Source organism: Mustela putorius, unplaced genomic scaffold, assembly GCF_011764305.1.
Source record: "Mustela putorius furo isolate JIRA1106 unplaced genomic scaffold, ASM1176430v1.1 tig00000407_pilon_pilon_pilon, whole genome shotgun sequence".
NCBI lineage: Eukaryota > Metazoa > Chordata > Mammalia > Carnivora > Mustelidae > Mustela > Mustela putorius.
The window spans coordinates 21,711,917-21,729,205 of NW_025421373.1; positions in this window are offsets into that span (position 1 = coordinate 21,711,917).

Sequence of the window (17,289 nt, forward strand, 5' to 3'; positions counted from 1 at the left end):
ATTCACACCTTAGGGCCTATTCATCTTCATCTGTTTTCAGCCAGACAACTGACAAATGGTTGAACTTGGGGGTTTTTTTGGAAACATCGAAAAATTAAGTTTAACAAAACCAGGTAGTTATTGAACTAAAAACTATGGATCTTAGTGTTTTGGGGGGGCGCTTCAACTCTAGACATACAGTGATGGGTAGAGAGTGAGAATGTAAGGCCTGAAAAAAGACCTTCAATATCATTACCCTGTTTGTCATTTTCTTTTTCTTACAGGAGATTAAGGTCCAGAGGGAGAAAAGCAATTTGCCTAAGGCATGTAGTGAGCTTGTGGCTGAGCCAAGATGAAACCAAGTTTTCTGACCTGCAGACCGGTACTCCTCAGACATCCTTCCCTCATGGCAGGGGTTCCCCACCCAGAGCTGGAGTCAGATCTCATTCCATAAGGGGACAGAGAAAGGGGATCCTCAGGCTAGCGGGGGATCCAAGACACCAACGTTCCAGTCACTCATGCTAATGTCTCAGGCACAGTGAATGGCCGAAAACCAGTGGAAAGTTCTTTGTTGGTCACAGGCACCTTGGATTAACCCAGAGTTGACCTAAACTGAAAGCTAATCTGCAGAGTCAAGAGCAAACCAAAGATGGGGTAGAAACCGGCAAGGGAAGTCGGTACGCACGTTCCACATCGTGTTTCTTTGAGGCAAGGACTGTACTTCTGTAATCCTGCATTTCTCAATAAATATTTGTTGAATGAATGATAAACCCTCAGCCTTGCTCTGGCTTCACCCTTAAACAATGTTAAACATATTCCAAACCCCTGTCAGAGCCTCAGGCACCATCGTATCAATCTGGCAATGCAAGAACAAGACAAAATTAAGATCTGAAAAATAAAGATTGCCAAAACCTGTGCTACAAATAAACATGCCTAATGAGTTCATTTTCCAGCTCATTTATCTCTTTATCAATTTCCTATTTATCAATTTTTATCACTATCAGTTTCCTAGTTCTTTGTTTGTCTTAAAAGTCTCCTTATTTTGACAATTTTTAGATAGAGTGTACATAGTGCCTCCATGACTAAATACACAATAATCAAATGATCACCAAATAAATACATAATTACCATTGCAGTAAGCCATATGGAATAAGGGGAATGCTGAGCAACACGGGCCTAATTACTAGAGGTGAAGCTTGCAGAATGTGGAGGTTATGGTCTGCTATGACTCATACTCTTCTCCTCATTTGAGTTCTGAGTTCAGATCCAGCTGGCTCCCTCTGTATTAGGACCTAAGCAAGAAATTCTCCCATAGAGTCCATGATGGTTAGTCTGATTTTTTAAGTGCCATTCTTTTAAAAGATCTGCTTCTTTTCAGAGCAGGAACAGAAATAGACAAAAGGAAACTAGATTTCATTCATTCATTAAATATTTATGGAGTCCCTGCTAGGTGCCAGGCACTCTGCTAGAGCTTAGGGTACAATGGATATTGAAAGAGACTTGGTTTCTGATCTCTTGATGTTTACAGTCTTATAAGAGAGGTGGATGATAATTACATGAGCATACAAAAAAGATATAAACACAAATTATAAGTGCCAAGAAACATAGGAAGTTATGAGAAAGCATAATTTAATTCCAATTAAGTGTCTTAAAGGGTTTTCTAAAGATTTAAAGTCAAATTGCGTTTTTTTTAGAATCCACTTTATTGAGGTATAATTGACATATAAAAAGCTGTACATGTTTAATATATAGGACTCAATGAATTTGGTGATAAGCATCTATCTATGAAACCATCAGCACCATCTAGATATTAGACATGTACATAACCTCCCAAAGTTTCCTCCTGTCCCCTTTGTTATGATTCACGTGCGTGTGTGTGTTCGTGTGTTTGTCTGTGGTAAGAGCACTTGATGTAATATATATCCTCTTAGCAAATTTTAAATATACAGTATACTACATTGTTAGCTATAGGCATGATGATGTACAGTACATCTCCAGAACCTGTTTATCTTACATCAGTAAAACTTTATACCCTTTGATTATGATCGCTCCATTTCTCCCCCACCCCCAACCCTAACCCTGGCAACCACCATTCTACTTCCCGCTTCTATGAGTTTGATTATTTTAGATTCCACATGTAAATGAGATTGTATAGTATTCGACTTTTCATGTTTGGCTTATTTTGCTTAGCGCGATGTTCTCCAGTTCTATCCATGTTGTTGCAAATGGCAGGAATTCCTTCTTTTTTTACGGTTAAAAAAATAGCCTCATGCAAAAGAAAGCAGTTGGACTCTTATACCATCCACAAGAATCAACTCAATATGGATTAAACACTTAAATGTAAGATCTGAAATCATAAAACTCCTAAAAGAAAACAGAGGGAGAAAGCTCCTTTTGGTTTATGTTCTTTTTCTGGGCAATCTTTTTTTTTTTTTTTTTTTTTAATGACTCCAAAAACAAAGGCCACAAAAGCAAAATTAAACAAGTCGGGCTACATTAAAATCAAAAGCTTCTATCCAGCAAAGGAAATCACTAACAAAAGGAAATGATCAGGGTGCCTGGGTGGCTCAGTGGGTTAAGCCACTGCCTTAAGCTCAGGTCTTGATCCCAGTGTCCTAGGATCGAGCTCAGCAGGGAGCCTGCTTCCCTTTCTCTCTCTCTGCTTGCCTCTCCGCCTAATTGTGATTGTTATGCCCTAATAATGGGTCCGTGATTAAGGAGCGAGACTGATACAAAGCAAAGGTCAAGCAAAGCTTTATTTCGCGCCAAGCATCAAGAATCTAACCGAACATTTGGGGCCACACCTCTTACAAGAGAGGGTGACCCTTCTCTGTTTCACAGTCTAGCTTTTTTTTTTTTTTTTTAAGATCTTATTTATTTATTTATTTACTTGACAGAGAGACAGAGAGGGTGAGAAAGAGATCACAAGTAGTCAGAGAGACAAGCAGCCAGAGAGGGAGAAGCAGACTCCCCACTGAGCAGAAAGCCAGATGCTGGGCTTGATCCCAGCACCCTGGGATCATGACCCGAGCCAAAGGCAGAGGCTTAACCCACTGAGACACCCAGGTGCCCCTCACAGTCTAGCTTTTAAGGGCAAAGGCCATGCGGTCAGGCCTGGCCATGCACAGGTGGCCAATGAGATTTTAACACACACAGGAAACTCCACAGTGATGCTAGGTGACCAATTGAATTACAATTTACCCTAGCAGACATTTGAACCAGCCTATTACACCTTGATTGGGATTGGCGCCCAAAAGGCTCCCAAAGGGCGGGGCCCATACTCCTTGGTAAACAGGGAGACAGTATGCATCCCCCCCGGCCCCCCACTGATCAGAGGTCTCCACCTGGCCTGACCCACCTTTATATCTGGGCTTTGTTACCTCAAGCTGGTTTCTGGGACTTGTCTCCAAGTAAATCCCCTGGGGGAAGGGGAGCAGGGACAGTTTCTAAATAGGTCCTTACAGTGATCTCTCTCTGTCAAATAAATAAATAAAAATCTTTAAAAGGAAATGATCATTTACAGATGGGAGGAAGTATTGCAAATCAAAAATATGAACAAGGGTTGATTCCCGAAGTATATAAGGAACTCAAGTCAATAGCAAAAAAACAAATAATGTGGTTTAAAAATGGGCAGAGGAACCGAATAGACATCTCCCCTAAAAAGACATGCAAATGAAATGAAACAAGGTGGGATCAGGATGGAGACAAACCATAAGAGACTCTTAATCTCAGGAAACAAATTGAGGGTTGCTGGAGAGGAAGAGGGTGAGAGGGATGGGGTGGCTGGTGATGGACATTGGGGAGGTTATGTGCCATGATGAGTGCTGTGAGTTGTGTAAGACTGATGAATCACAGACCTGTACTCCTGGGACAAATAATACATTATGTGTTAATAAAAATAGTTTTTAAAAAAGACCTGCAAATGGCCAATAGGTACAGATAAAGATGCTCACTCAGGGGACCACACATCAGAAGTACAGACTGATCGCTAAAATCAACAGCACAAGAAACAACAGGTGTTGGTGAGGATGTGGAGGAAAGGGAACACTTTTGCATTTGGGTAGGAATATAAATTGGCATAAAAATTATGGAAAACTACCTAGAGAACCCTCATAAAGTTAAAAAGAAAGGTACTGAGTTGAGATTTAAAGAAGGTGTATGTTAACAAAGCAGAGAGCAGCTTTGGCTGCTGGCGTAGATGCTGGAAACACACTGCATTGGGCCAGGTAGTACCTGGACAATTATTTTGCCTGATGATTAAACTGTAAATTATAGGGAACTGGGTATTGCAGAGTAATGAGTTTAATTACTAGGGCTAGGGACCCAAATCTAGCCCTCATGTTTATTTTTGTACAGTTTATGAGATAAGATATTTATTTGCTTATTTATTTATTTATTTGAGAGAGAGAACATGAGAGGGGAGAAGGTCAGAGGGAGAAGCAGACTCCCCGAAGAGCAAGGAGCCTGATGCGGGACTCGATCCTGGGACTCCAGGATCATGATCTGAGCCAAGGGCTGTTGCCTAAGCAACGGAGCCCTGGCCTTTACTTTTTGAATGGTTAAAAAAAAAAAAAAATCGGAAGGAGAATAGTTTGTGATGTATGAAAATTGTACCAAAGGTAAGTTTCAGTGTCCATAGATAAAGTTTCACTGAAACATGGCTGCACCCATTTGTTTATATACCAAAGTAGATTTGAGTCATTGCAACAGACCCCGTATGGCCTTCAAAACCTAACTCTTCGCTCTTGGGGCCTTTGCAGGAAAACTGACCGATGCCTGGATTATGAGAAAGTGTTTCTTTTGAGAAGATGTAATGGTCGATATTGAGTTTGCTGCTTTTGAGGTAAGGGTTTAAAGGTTTAAAGTAGCAGACTTATATTTGTTCCAAGGAAAGTCCCTTCCATGTGTGTAAAAGTGAGGGACCTGCCCTCTGGCCCAGGTGTCCCTCAGACTAATAATAAGCCCCTCTGTCCCTACAATGAGGAGGCAGCCACCTGCTGGGGTGGCAGCGTTTGAAGGGCAGTGGCAGGGGTCCATTTGAAAAGAACAACTGTCTGTGGGACTTGTCACGTCTGATGTCAGAAGCAGATAGCCAGTATCTGGGGACACCAAGGTTGCCAGGGCTCAAGATTCTTATCTCTCACCTCCTGCTACCCTGACACAGGAGGGGTAAAAAGGAGGCTCCCTTATCTGGAGTGCTCACCTTCCCCATAGCCGCTCTGTCCCGGGCAGTGGGAGCACCCCAGGCACAGGGTGTGAGCAAGGAAAAGCACGCATGCGTGGCTGCCGGTTTGCTCCTGAGAGCTTGCAAGCACAGGACCAAGGAGCTCAGAACAGAAACGCGCCTGTTTCCTTCCGGATAGAGGCTGGAGTGAGGTCAGTGGGGCTTTCTGAGGATACGCGCTCTGCCCACCCCCCCCCCACCCCCACCCCTGCCATGGAAAAGCCATGGTGACACATTCCTGCAAACAGCACCCCCCACCACACGACCCCAGGGCAGTGGCTGACATTAACCTCCAGACACAGGACAAGCCGGTTTTGACACCGATTCCAGCCCCAGCTGCGGAGTCGCCTCCACCTTCTGGGATTCCCACCTGAAGTCCCCGACACTATTAAGCAGGAGCAAGCTTCCCGGATGTCCGGACCCCCAGAGTCACTAGCGTGAAAGCTGACAAGGAATGAGACTATACGGCGATAGATAACCAGAACGAGGCGCTAAAAATCCTAGTTTCCTAAAACCCACTCTTGTCAATTGCCTTCCTTTTTCACCTAGCAGAGTATCTACTGGCAATACTTCCCCCTTTGGTGTTTAACCTAACTAACCATCTAGAACGACACCGAACTCTTTCCAAGCCCTGCTTACGCTCCCCTTACCAGTTCTGTTGCTGTGGCTTCAGCTCACACAGTTCTTTCACAGAGTCCACCAACATACAGTCTCACCTGCGAGGGCACTGGAAAAGGACAGTCCAACATATTTGGGATTTTATCTCGCTTCTCCCCAAACGGATGGTTCACCTAAGAGGGGTGGGGTAGGAAAACTGGTAAGCACAAATCACTGCTCGTAGCCACGGAAGTTGAAAAGAAATGAACATTACATGCAAAGCTCATTTTGCCTAGCTGCAGGGAAACGTGGACGAATCGAACACCTGCTCACAGATTGTCACCTTTCTCACAAACCCCGGGCATGATTTTCTATTCAACCTGCATGTAAATTTGATCAGAACACAGCTTGCTTACTCATCATAGCCCGTTTTCTTGGAAACAGATCCCTCCTGGAATTGCGGGAAGTTCGACGTCAACTGTCAGGTTTCCCCAACTGCTGGCTGCAAATTGCTCCATGGGTGACTTTTTTTTCTTTCTTTTTTTTTTTTTTTTTTAAAGATTTTGTTTATTTGAGAGAAAGAGAGGGCACTTATCAGGGAGGCTGACTCACGGTTCCATCCGAGGAACCCGAGATGACCACCCAAGCTGAAGGCAGATGCTTAACCGACTGAGCCATCCAGGCACCCCCCTCCGTGGATGTCTTCTGCCAGCCACTGCTGTTCTTGCCTGCCACCTGCCTGTCCATCCTTCCAGCCCTGATACCACAAAGGGAAGGCTTTTAGCTAACAGTTAAGAGGAAGAAGGCAACTAACCATCTCTCCGTTCTGGTTCTTGGCCTCTGGCTTTGCAACCTTTTTGTTCACAAAGAGGAATAAGAAGGTAGTGGGATTCCTGGGGACCAGCAATTTCCTACCAGAAGGGAGCGATCACCTTCAAAGGGAAGAGTAAGGCACTCTGCTTTGGCCAGCATCTTCTGCGGCTCTTTTAAACCCCGTGTGATTTAAATATAATAGGAGACTTTCAGATCAAATACTTTTCATTTCTAAGAGGAGATCAATTCTAATTTACTTCTGAAATTTGGCTTTCATGAAATAACCTACTTTGCGGTCTTAGGGAATTCTGACTTTTACAGTAGATCTCAGACAGAAGAGGAGTGAGTTTGAAAGGCATCTGTGGAAAGCCTGAAGGGCGGTGCTAAAGGAAGATCGATCTAGGGGACCACGCCAACGAATATTTTTGAAGACTTACAAGAAGCTGGGTCATGGCGATAAAGGCACCACCCACAAAAGAGTCTGTTTAATTCTCCCAACAGTCTCATAAGGTCCAAAGTAACATTGTCGCCAATTTTCAGATCAACAAATTGGACTTGGACAGCTCCAGCGACCTTCACATAGTCACATGGTGGGGTAGAAGAAAAGCTGGGATCCAGCCACGTCAAACAACTCCAAAGCCAACACTAATCGGAGGCCACAGTCGACTCTAATGTGAAGCAAGGTTTGGGAACCCATGAGCTAAGGCTTCCAGGTTTCATTCACTTTTTAATCGGGAAGCAGATCAGCCACACACACCACAGTTCTGCAGGATGTCTGTCTGATCTCAGTTGAGAAAAGATAATCACTTCCCACAGTGTTTGTAATTTTTCTTCTTCACTGTTTGGATATGGTTGTTTAAAAAAAATTTTTTTTTAAGTGCTTGGGGCCTAAAAATACCCTCAGTAAACTGTGTAATGTAGCTTTTAATTTGAACTTGCTTGGAATGGAATGCACAGTACTCATGACATCAAAAGTAGGGGCTGCCCAATTTGGAGCTGGAAAGTCCAGATTGTGACCCTGTTGCACCCAGATTTGCTGGGCAATGCTGGGCAAAGACAAACCGCATCCACTCCCACTTTGCCTCCCCTTAGTGGGGGTGCCAGCCAAGGGTCCTTAACTTTTCAGCACGTAGCTGGCTCCATGACCTGTATCAGGACAATCAGATCCCCTGGGAAAACTCCAAGCATTCAATTCAAGAACAGACTCAAACTAGAGCATAGTAATCCCCCGGAAAAGGCTGGGCTCTGGAGCTTTGCTCCTCAGAGGCATAGACCTGCTCTAAGGTCTGGTTTGTCAGGTTTCCTTGGGATCTGTGACCCACTCCAGATCCTCTCAATACATTCTACATTGGGATATGTCAGGCAAAATGGGTTTCTGTTGCTTAAATCCAAAAAACCTAGCACAGTGCTTTTTAGAAGGAAACAAATCAGACCCACAGCTTAGATTTTCCCTAAGCGCTTTTCAGGCTACTAATGCTGGCACGACATGGTTTTTCTATCACAGTCCTTCCTAGGACCTAAAGCTGTTTCTCTGCCATAACATGCATCCTTCAAATGCGGTCTGAAAAGGAAGAAAAGAAATTCAGGCCATTTAACATTTCCCCTACAAGTTTCCAAAGTGAACATCTGGGAAGGTTTGCCTGAAATTTCCAGTCTTCGTATCTACTACAAAAATCTGACTGGGGTTAAGTTTGAGGAATTTAGAAGGATCTTTGGGGTGAGAGAGATCAGAATTCAAAATTATCACTGCCTCTTACAAGTGTTTAACCTTGGGCAAGTTGCTTCGTCGCCTGATCTCAGTTTCCTCTCTGTAAGATGAATGTGGCAAAATGATTTATTAAGATATTAGTGTTTTATTCTCACTCTACTTATACCTTCCGTAAACCCCCATGAACGTACGCATGTGTACAAATGCACATACCTTCACACACAAGTAAACACACAGAATTTCAAGGACAGGAATTCCAAAAATTTCAGGCCTTTTGTATCTCTTTGACTTAGAGCCAAAAAAAAAAAAAAAAAAAAGAACCTTGAAAATAAGATATCTGCTTCTGGGTCTCGAACTTCTGGAGTGATTTGTACTAGGGGAGGGAGCACTGGAAGAAAGACATTCCTCAAGACAAAAAAAAAAAAAAAAAGAAAGGCAAGGTCTTTGGGTTCCATATAGTAGGAATTGGGGCCCTGATTCCCAGAGCCATCTCCATGGAGAGACTAGGACCAGATAGGGATCTCTCAGAGGGAAAGTCTGGTCTCAGGAAAGATTCTGCTCCACGCTTAGTAAGGCCCTGTACTGCCCAATCGATGACCCATGCAAATGTGGACAAAATAGGCATGAGTGGCCACAATGGGAGATGGGGACCAGGGGATTTATATGTGACTCTAGAAAGGGAGAAAAAGTCTCCCCAAATCATGGAGATTGGATTTCCTGTCTTCCTATTAAGATGAGACTCCTAAATTTGCTTTGATTTAATGAAAACAAATTGACATTTCTTGTCACATATATACATGTATATAACATATAGAATAGTATAAACATATAATGTATGTAATTATGTATTTTATCGATATAATAGTATATAATACATATTATAGGTAATATTATATACATATAGACTTTGACAATTCCTTGCAAGAATGGAATTATGCAATACATAATATTTACCACTTGCTTTTTTTCAATTAACAATATATTTGGGATATTTTCTATGACAATACATATAAAAATGTCCATTTTGTTTTTTAAGATTTCCTTATTTATCTGAGAGAGAGGGACACATGTGAGCAGGGAAGGGGCAGAGACTCTCTGCTGAGGGCTGGATCCCATGACCCTGAGAGCATGACCTGAGCCAGAACCGAAAGTCGGACACTCAACTGACTGAGCCACTCAGGTGCCGCTCTCCGATTATTTTTTAGTAGAAGTGGTACATGCTACAGTTTAAACAAATTCCATATGTAGAAGGTATAAAATACAAAATCAAACTGTCCCACCTAGTTGCAGAAGTAACCACTGTACACCATTTCATATGTTTCCATTTGAATAATTTAAGCAAATGTGAGCGTATCTTCTGTCTGCTTTTAATTAGTCTTAACCAAGATCGGTTATTGTGATCTCAGTTTCTTTTCTTTCTTTCTTTCTTTCTTTTTTTTTTTTTAAAGATTTTATTTATTTATTTGACAGACAGAGATCACAAGTAGGCAGAGAGGCAGGCAGAGAGAAAGGAGGAAGCAGGCTCCCTGCTGAGCAGAGAGCCCGATGTGGGCTCTATCCCAGGACCCTGGGATTATGACCCGAGCCGAAGGCAGAGGCTTTAACCCACTGAGCCACCCAGGCACCCCCTCAGTTTCTTTTCTATGTGTCGCTGTGTGAACTGTCTCTCATCCAGAAGATCTCATCTCATCCAGTCTGAGTCCTAAGCCATTCCCTGAATATAACAGTAGTTAGACACAGGGACCCCAGCAAAGATTTCTATTTCTAAACAAACTTGATATTTTGTCTTCTAAATATTTTTGAAGCTATGAATAACAGACAGTGATTAACACAAGAATATGCAGGAGACTAAACAAAATATGTAATATATACATAATTTTAAGTGTGATCTAGTGTTAAAAACTATCCATAAATGGCTTTCTTTAACAGAGCCCACCCCCCCATCCTCAATGATGGTGATTCCAAGTCCAAATCTCATGTTTACAAACCTATAATGGAAAAGACTTTCTAGTCTGTTTATTTAACACACCCATCACTTATTGTAAACATCTCTGATAGTCCCAGTTATACAGGTCAAATGTAATCCAGGAAACCAAAGTGTTGCTAATGACCAACCAATGGAATCCTCAGAACACACTTTTTAAAGGCAATTTTGATTACATACCCAGTCTTCCCTGCATTTCCCACAAAGATTCTTGTCTGTGGAAGAATCTTGATGGTGTCAAGAACTCAGCCCGAGAGCAAACGGTCTTAAGCCCCGCCCCACTTGACACCACAGTTACTTGTTTGGTGATACAATTTGCAGTATTGTCCTTAAAAGGACACACAAATGCCATAGAGGAGAATGTCCATTTCTCTAGGTAACAGGGAGTCATCCAAACCCTCAAGTAAGGAAATGGCACACATTGGTCTGCCTTTCGGGAAGGAGGCTTTAGCAGCTTCAGGAAGGGATATTAAAGTGACAGGAAGCTAGAAATGATGCCCAAACCCATGATTCAGGCAAGACAGGATTAAGACCGGAACCAGGAAAGTCTTAGCGGAATAAAGTGGGCTGAAGCAGATCCAGTAGGATTCTTTGACATTGCATCAAGTAAAAGAACCACAAAGGTCAAAATAACTTTGAGGTTTATAGCTTGAGTCCAATACTGGCCTGGAGTTCTCATGTAAGGTGGGACACTCTGGAGGGTGAGCATGGGCAATAAGGAGTTCCATTTAGGAATGCTGAGTTTAGTAGGTCTACTAGATATTCCCCATTCCAGGTATAAAGGGAGCAAGAAAAATAATCCACCATGAAAATCAAAATTACAGTAGGAGACTTATTAATGGAAAAGAGGGAGCTCAAGCTATTATGTGAGAGATGCTGCTGATATGAAGGGACACATGGGGAGCTTTCCACAATTTTAGTTCCCAGGGTCACAAGATTCATTTTTATCCAAACTTGTGTTACTCAACAAAGAAACTGACAATTGTACCCATTAGCTGAGCCCAGTGGGACTCCCAGGGCTTATGCTACTCAACTTTATCTCCTTTCAAATATCCAAATGATGCCAGGGACAAAGGCTTCCCCTTCTGAAAGGAAACCTAAGAGCCAGCTTTCTCCCTCTGCCTTCCAGATGGCATCACACATGTCGATTAGAAATGTTCAGGAAGCGCTTTCCTCTTTGTAACCAAGAGAAGCATTTTCTTTCTTTGGAGACAGCTCCCACTTTCTTTCCCTCCTTAAAAGGAATCTGATGTGTTTTCCCCAAATTATCCATGACTGGTCCCTTGCACTGTTTGTGCTCTTTGTAGATACTCTGCAGTGGGAAGATAAGGATGGGGTTCAGTGACGTATATTTCTCTCCTGGTTTCCTTAGCAATGCCCCAGCAGGCTTCTAGCTCCCCTATAAACCTGCTTCTGACTCAGCCTGCTTTCGGCCTATGGTCCAGGCTCTGCCTGAATGCCACTTTAAAATAATAATAGTAATAATTGGGGGCGGGGAGGTAGCTGCGTGGCTCAGTTGGTTGAGCATCTGACTCTTTGTTTCTGCTCAGGTCACTCAGGGTCAGAAGACAGAGCCCCGCATGGGGCTCCATCCTCAGTGGAGTCTGTGAAATATTCTTTCTCTCTCTCCCTCTTTCCCTCCTCCTGCTTGTGCTCTCTTTCTCTCTCAAAAATAAATAAATAAAATAAATCTTTAAAAAATCAAAATAAAAATAATTTTGCTTCAGGGCATCTTATAGTTTATAAAGATCTGTCATGGTCTGTGTTTCATTTTCCCTCCACAGCATGATCTTACAGAGAAGATATTATTCCTATCACCATTTTACAGGTAGAGAAATCAAGAGTCACCAAAGTATAATGACTTGCCCAGATTGCATGGCAGTAAGTCAACAGAAGATGAGGTTTGGAAACAGAGCTCCTGGAGTTTGTTCATCTTGGGCAACAGTAGCCACTGGGTCACAGCCAGACTTCCTTGTGAAGTCTGAAGACTCCAAATATGAGTTATTCCAGCCCAGGATGAAATAAGGTCAATGAATCTTTGACAAAAGAGACAAGAATATCCAATGGGAAAAAGAGAGTTTCTTCAACAAATGGTGTTGGGAAAACTGGACAGCAACTCATAAAAGAATGAAACTAGACCATTTGCTTATACTACACACACACACAAAAAAAAATGAACTCAAAATGAATTAAGGACCTAAATGTGAGACATGAAGCCATAAAGATTTTAGAAGAAAGCACAGGAAGTAACATTTTTTTTTCTAGCTATGTCTCCTGAGGCAAGAGAAATAAAAGCAAAAATAAACTATTGGGACTACATCAAAATAAAAATTTCTCCACAGCCAAGGAAACAATTGACAGAGCTAAAAGACTACCTACTGAGTAGCAGAAGATACTTGCAAATGACATATCTGATAAAGGGTTAGTATCGAAAATGTAAAAAGAAATTATACAGCTCAATATCCAAAAAACGCATAACCCAATTAAAATATGGGTAGAAGACATGAACCAACATTTCTCCAAAGAAGGCTAACAGGATGAACAGACACATGAAAAGAGGTTCATCATCAGGAAAATGCAAATTAAAACTAACTGAGATATCACCTCACACCTGTCAAAATGGCCATAATAAAAAACACAAAAACAGCAAGTGTTGATGAGGATATGGATAAAAAAAGAACCCCTGTGCTCTGTTGATGGGAATGCAAACTGGTAATACCACTCTAGAAAACAGTATGGAGATTCCTTGAAAAATTAAAAACAGAATGAACCTATGACCCACTAATGACACTATTAGATATTTACCCAAAGAAAGTGAAAACACTAAATCCAAAAGATATGCACCTCTATGTTTATTGCAGCATTATTTACAATAGGCAAATTATGGAAGCAGTCCAAGTGTCCATTGAATGGCTAAAGAAGATGTGATATATATATATAGATAAATATATATATTTATAGTATATATATTTATATATTTAATATATATATAATGGAATATTACTCAGCCATGAAAAAAGAATGAAATCTTTCCATTTGCCACACTATGGATGAAGTTAGAAAGCATAATACTAAATAAAATGTCACACAGAGAAAGGCAAATACCATATGATTTCACTCATATGTGGAATTTAAGAAACAAAATAGATAAAGGGGGGAAAAAGAGACAAACCAAAAAATGAGCTCTTAACTCTAAAGAAGGGAGGGTTACCAGAGGAGAGATGGGTGAGGAGATGGGTGAAATAGGGGAAGGGGATTAAGAATGCATTTACTGGGGTGCCTGGGTGGCTAAGTGGGTTAAAGCATCTGCTTTCAACTCAGGTCATGATCCCAGGGTCCTGGGATGGAGTCCCAGATCAGGCTCTCTGCTCAGCAGGGAGCCTGCTTCCCTCCCTCTCTCTCTCTGCCTGCCTCTGTACCTACTTGTGGTCTCTGTCTGTCAAATAAATAAATAAAATCTTAAAAAAAATAGTACACAGTTGGTAGAATTTCTTTTGAATAATTGGTGCAGCTTGATAGCTAGGAATAGTTGAGGATAGCATGTTCACTGGCCTGTGGCTTTGCATGTATAAGAGAAAATGGAGAGAGCAGTAGAGTCCTCAAGGGTTTCCACAATGCTGGTGGGTAATGAGGTTATGTGTTACACAACTCTAAATGTGCCTGCAGAATCTCCAGAGACACCAGGGCATGGGGTTAGTTTGTGCCTTGCAATTATTGCTGACTTATCTAGATCTTTTTGACTCTCTTAATATCTGAGTCTAGTTTAGCCCTGAATCTAGTGGTTGAATGTGAACCAAACACTCAAAAACCTGAGCACTGTTATCCTTCTCTTCCTGGCAAAATTGAAATTAATATTTAAGGTATTTGATTTTTTGAAGTCCTTGAAAGGTTATTGGAAAACAATGAAAATCCATTGAGTTAAACTATTCATCCAAATTTAGACTCTACCTGCATCCCCTGACTCACTGAGAGTCTCACTATCTCCCAAGACAGTCTGATTTTTCAACCACACACTATCTTATTTCTAATGAATGATTCTAGTTCTCTTTAGAGTCGGTACCAGTGGCCTGCAGTCATAGATTATCCCCCTCATTTTGGTGGACAGAGGATCATGGTCCTTAGATCCTTCTGGCAACAAAAAGGCCAAACACCTCATGAAGCAGTACGTTCTTAGTATTTTCTTTATACTGATTAATAATCTGTTGTCTTCTGGCTTCTAAGAGAAGCAATTAAGCAAGAAAGACAAGGTCTTAGGTTTTGAAGTCAGGTAGCTTGCATTTAATTGACTGGTTCTACAACCTGGGGAGAGTTACCCAACAGTTTGGAGTGGCAGTATCCCAATCCATAAATAAGGGAGAATAAAAATAATAATATCCACCTCACAACTGGGATAAGGGCTAATGGAAATAATGCATATAATATTCTTATTGTACAGTGGTTGGCACATAATAGTGCATAGTAGTAGCATAATTGCTATTAATATTCAACACCTTGTCCTTATTCAGCTTGGTCTTACAGAGTCTTGTGAAATAGATCAGCAAGTTCATCCACATGTAAGCTTTATCTTTTAAAAATATTTTATTTATTTATTTTCGAGAGAGAGCACCAGCAGAGGGAAGGGCTAAGGGAGAAGGCAGCACGGAATCTTAAGCAGGCTCCATGCCCCCCCACAGAGCCTGATGTGGGGTTCCATCTCACTACCCAGTCACTGTGACCTGAACCGAAATTAAGAGTCTGATACTTAACTGACTAAGCCACCCAGGTGCCACACATGTAAGCCCTCTTACAAATTCAAGCATGCTCTCACTGATACCCATCCATGTCTTCTCTTAACATCAACTGATCTTAAGGAATACTGCAAAGTAAGTACAAACCATTCCTATTGATGCAAAGTTAATTAAAAGATAACAGGCTTGCCATTGGCATTGGACAGAATAAGACTTGGCCCCAAATAAGCTTATAAGAGATTTATAAAGAGGTTTACAGCAGTGATACAGCAGTGGAGAGAGTACCCAACCAGGATTTCAGAGAAATGGGTTACATTTGCTCTACATCCTTGGGCAAGTCATTTGAGTTCTCCAGTATCTTTAATTGCAGGAGAGGAAATGAGACAAATGGTACAAGACTGTGGTAATTAAGGAGATCCATATGCAAAACTAACTATGAGGGAAACAGTGCTCAGTTCATAAAAGGCATTCACCTGGTACTGGTTGATTTGTATATCTAGACCTTGGTTACTTTGACACCCACTTAGTATTCTCAGTCCAGATAGTTGGCCTTTCAGCTCTTGGTTGTAATGGCTTCGTTAACTAGTCTCCTCTTCTAGCAAGTCCCCGAAAGTCTGGCTTTAATCACCTGCTCAGAATCCAGTAGCAAAATATAAAGAGAATAATAATTATGAATTGAAGTTTATAGGAAGTGGTCAAAACAGTGTTTAGAGGAAAGTTCATAGTTTTGTTTGACTTCATTTAAAAAAATAGAAGAAAATTAACTAAGCTCTCACTTCATTGTATAAGACAAAGAAATGAATAACAAAAAGAACTACAGGAGAACAGGAAAGTGCACACGTGATAAAATAAACAACAAATGAGTTAAGTAATGAGGAAAACAAAAAGAAGTGATTAATATAGCCAAAGATTACTTGTTGAAAAAGACTAACACAGGGCAAATCTAATTGAAAAACTGGTAAAATGAGACATGAAGCAGGCAATAGAGCATGCAAGATATTAGGGGGGAAATGTACCAGTAAGCTCTTTGCATGGTTAAATACCAGTTATTTTAAATTCTATGTCAAATAAGTTATTTTCTCAAAAGCACGGGATTGGTCACTTGCTGAATGTTGACTATGGACCTTGTCACAGTACCAAGTGTTTTAGAGGCATTCCCTATCTTTGGAGGTATAATGAACCCATGAAATAAATATTCATCCTCCTTTTACAGGCAGAACTGAAGCTTAGGGAGATGAAACTATCCATCCAAGGTCACCAGCTAGGAAGAGATGCAGCTGGAATTCAAATGCAGATCTGCAAGGCCTATACTATTTATACTTTCCATGTTTCCACCCTAAAAATGTAAAACATCAAAATAGTCACCACAAGGAAGAAGAAATTTGAGTATCCAGTACTAAATATATTGAAAAATTGTTCACATGCCACACACACATAACTAAATATACTTGTTTAGATCAAAATTTTTCCAAACTTTCAAACCCGCGAATAATAACCTAACTACCCATTTCATCTCCAAAAAGAGAAAATAATGGCAAACTATGTAAAATTACTGTAAACGGAAAAAGTGGTTTTAATCCTAATTGTGATTAAGACACACACACACCCTACACGTGAGCTTGCTTTTTATAGACATGATTTTTTTTATAAAAAAATGAGCAAATTGAATAAAGTGATAAATTAGCACATGCTAGAAGATACTAGCAGAATACAGTCATAGTAGATAATACAACCAAAAGAAAATATATTCTATTCGGTATTTTTTTTTAATTTAAATTCTAGTTAGTTGACATATAGTGTAATACTGGTTTCTGGAGTAGAATTTAGTGATTCATCATTTACATACAACACCCAGTGTCCAACACAACGAGTGTCTGGCTAATACCTTTCACCCATTTAGGCCCTCCCCCACCTGCCTCACTCCATCCACCCTGTTTATTCTCTATACTTAGAGGAGTCTCTTATGGTTTGCATCTCTTTTCCCTTTTTTTTTTCTTCTTCCCATATGTTCATCTGTACTTAATATTTTTACTTCAAAGTCATCTTCACAGCAAAATCTCATCAATAGAAGCAATATGCCATTTGATAGAATCTAAGCCCTGTTCTTGATATTTTTGAAGGCTTAAAAATATTATAGGGCAACATCACAACGTGAGGGAGTTCCACAGACCTGCTCCCCAGTGAAAGTTATAGAAAAACAAAAACAACCATTTAAAATATCTGGAGATAGGCTGAAGGAAGCAAATTAAAAATTATG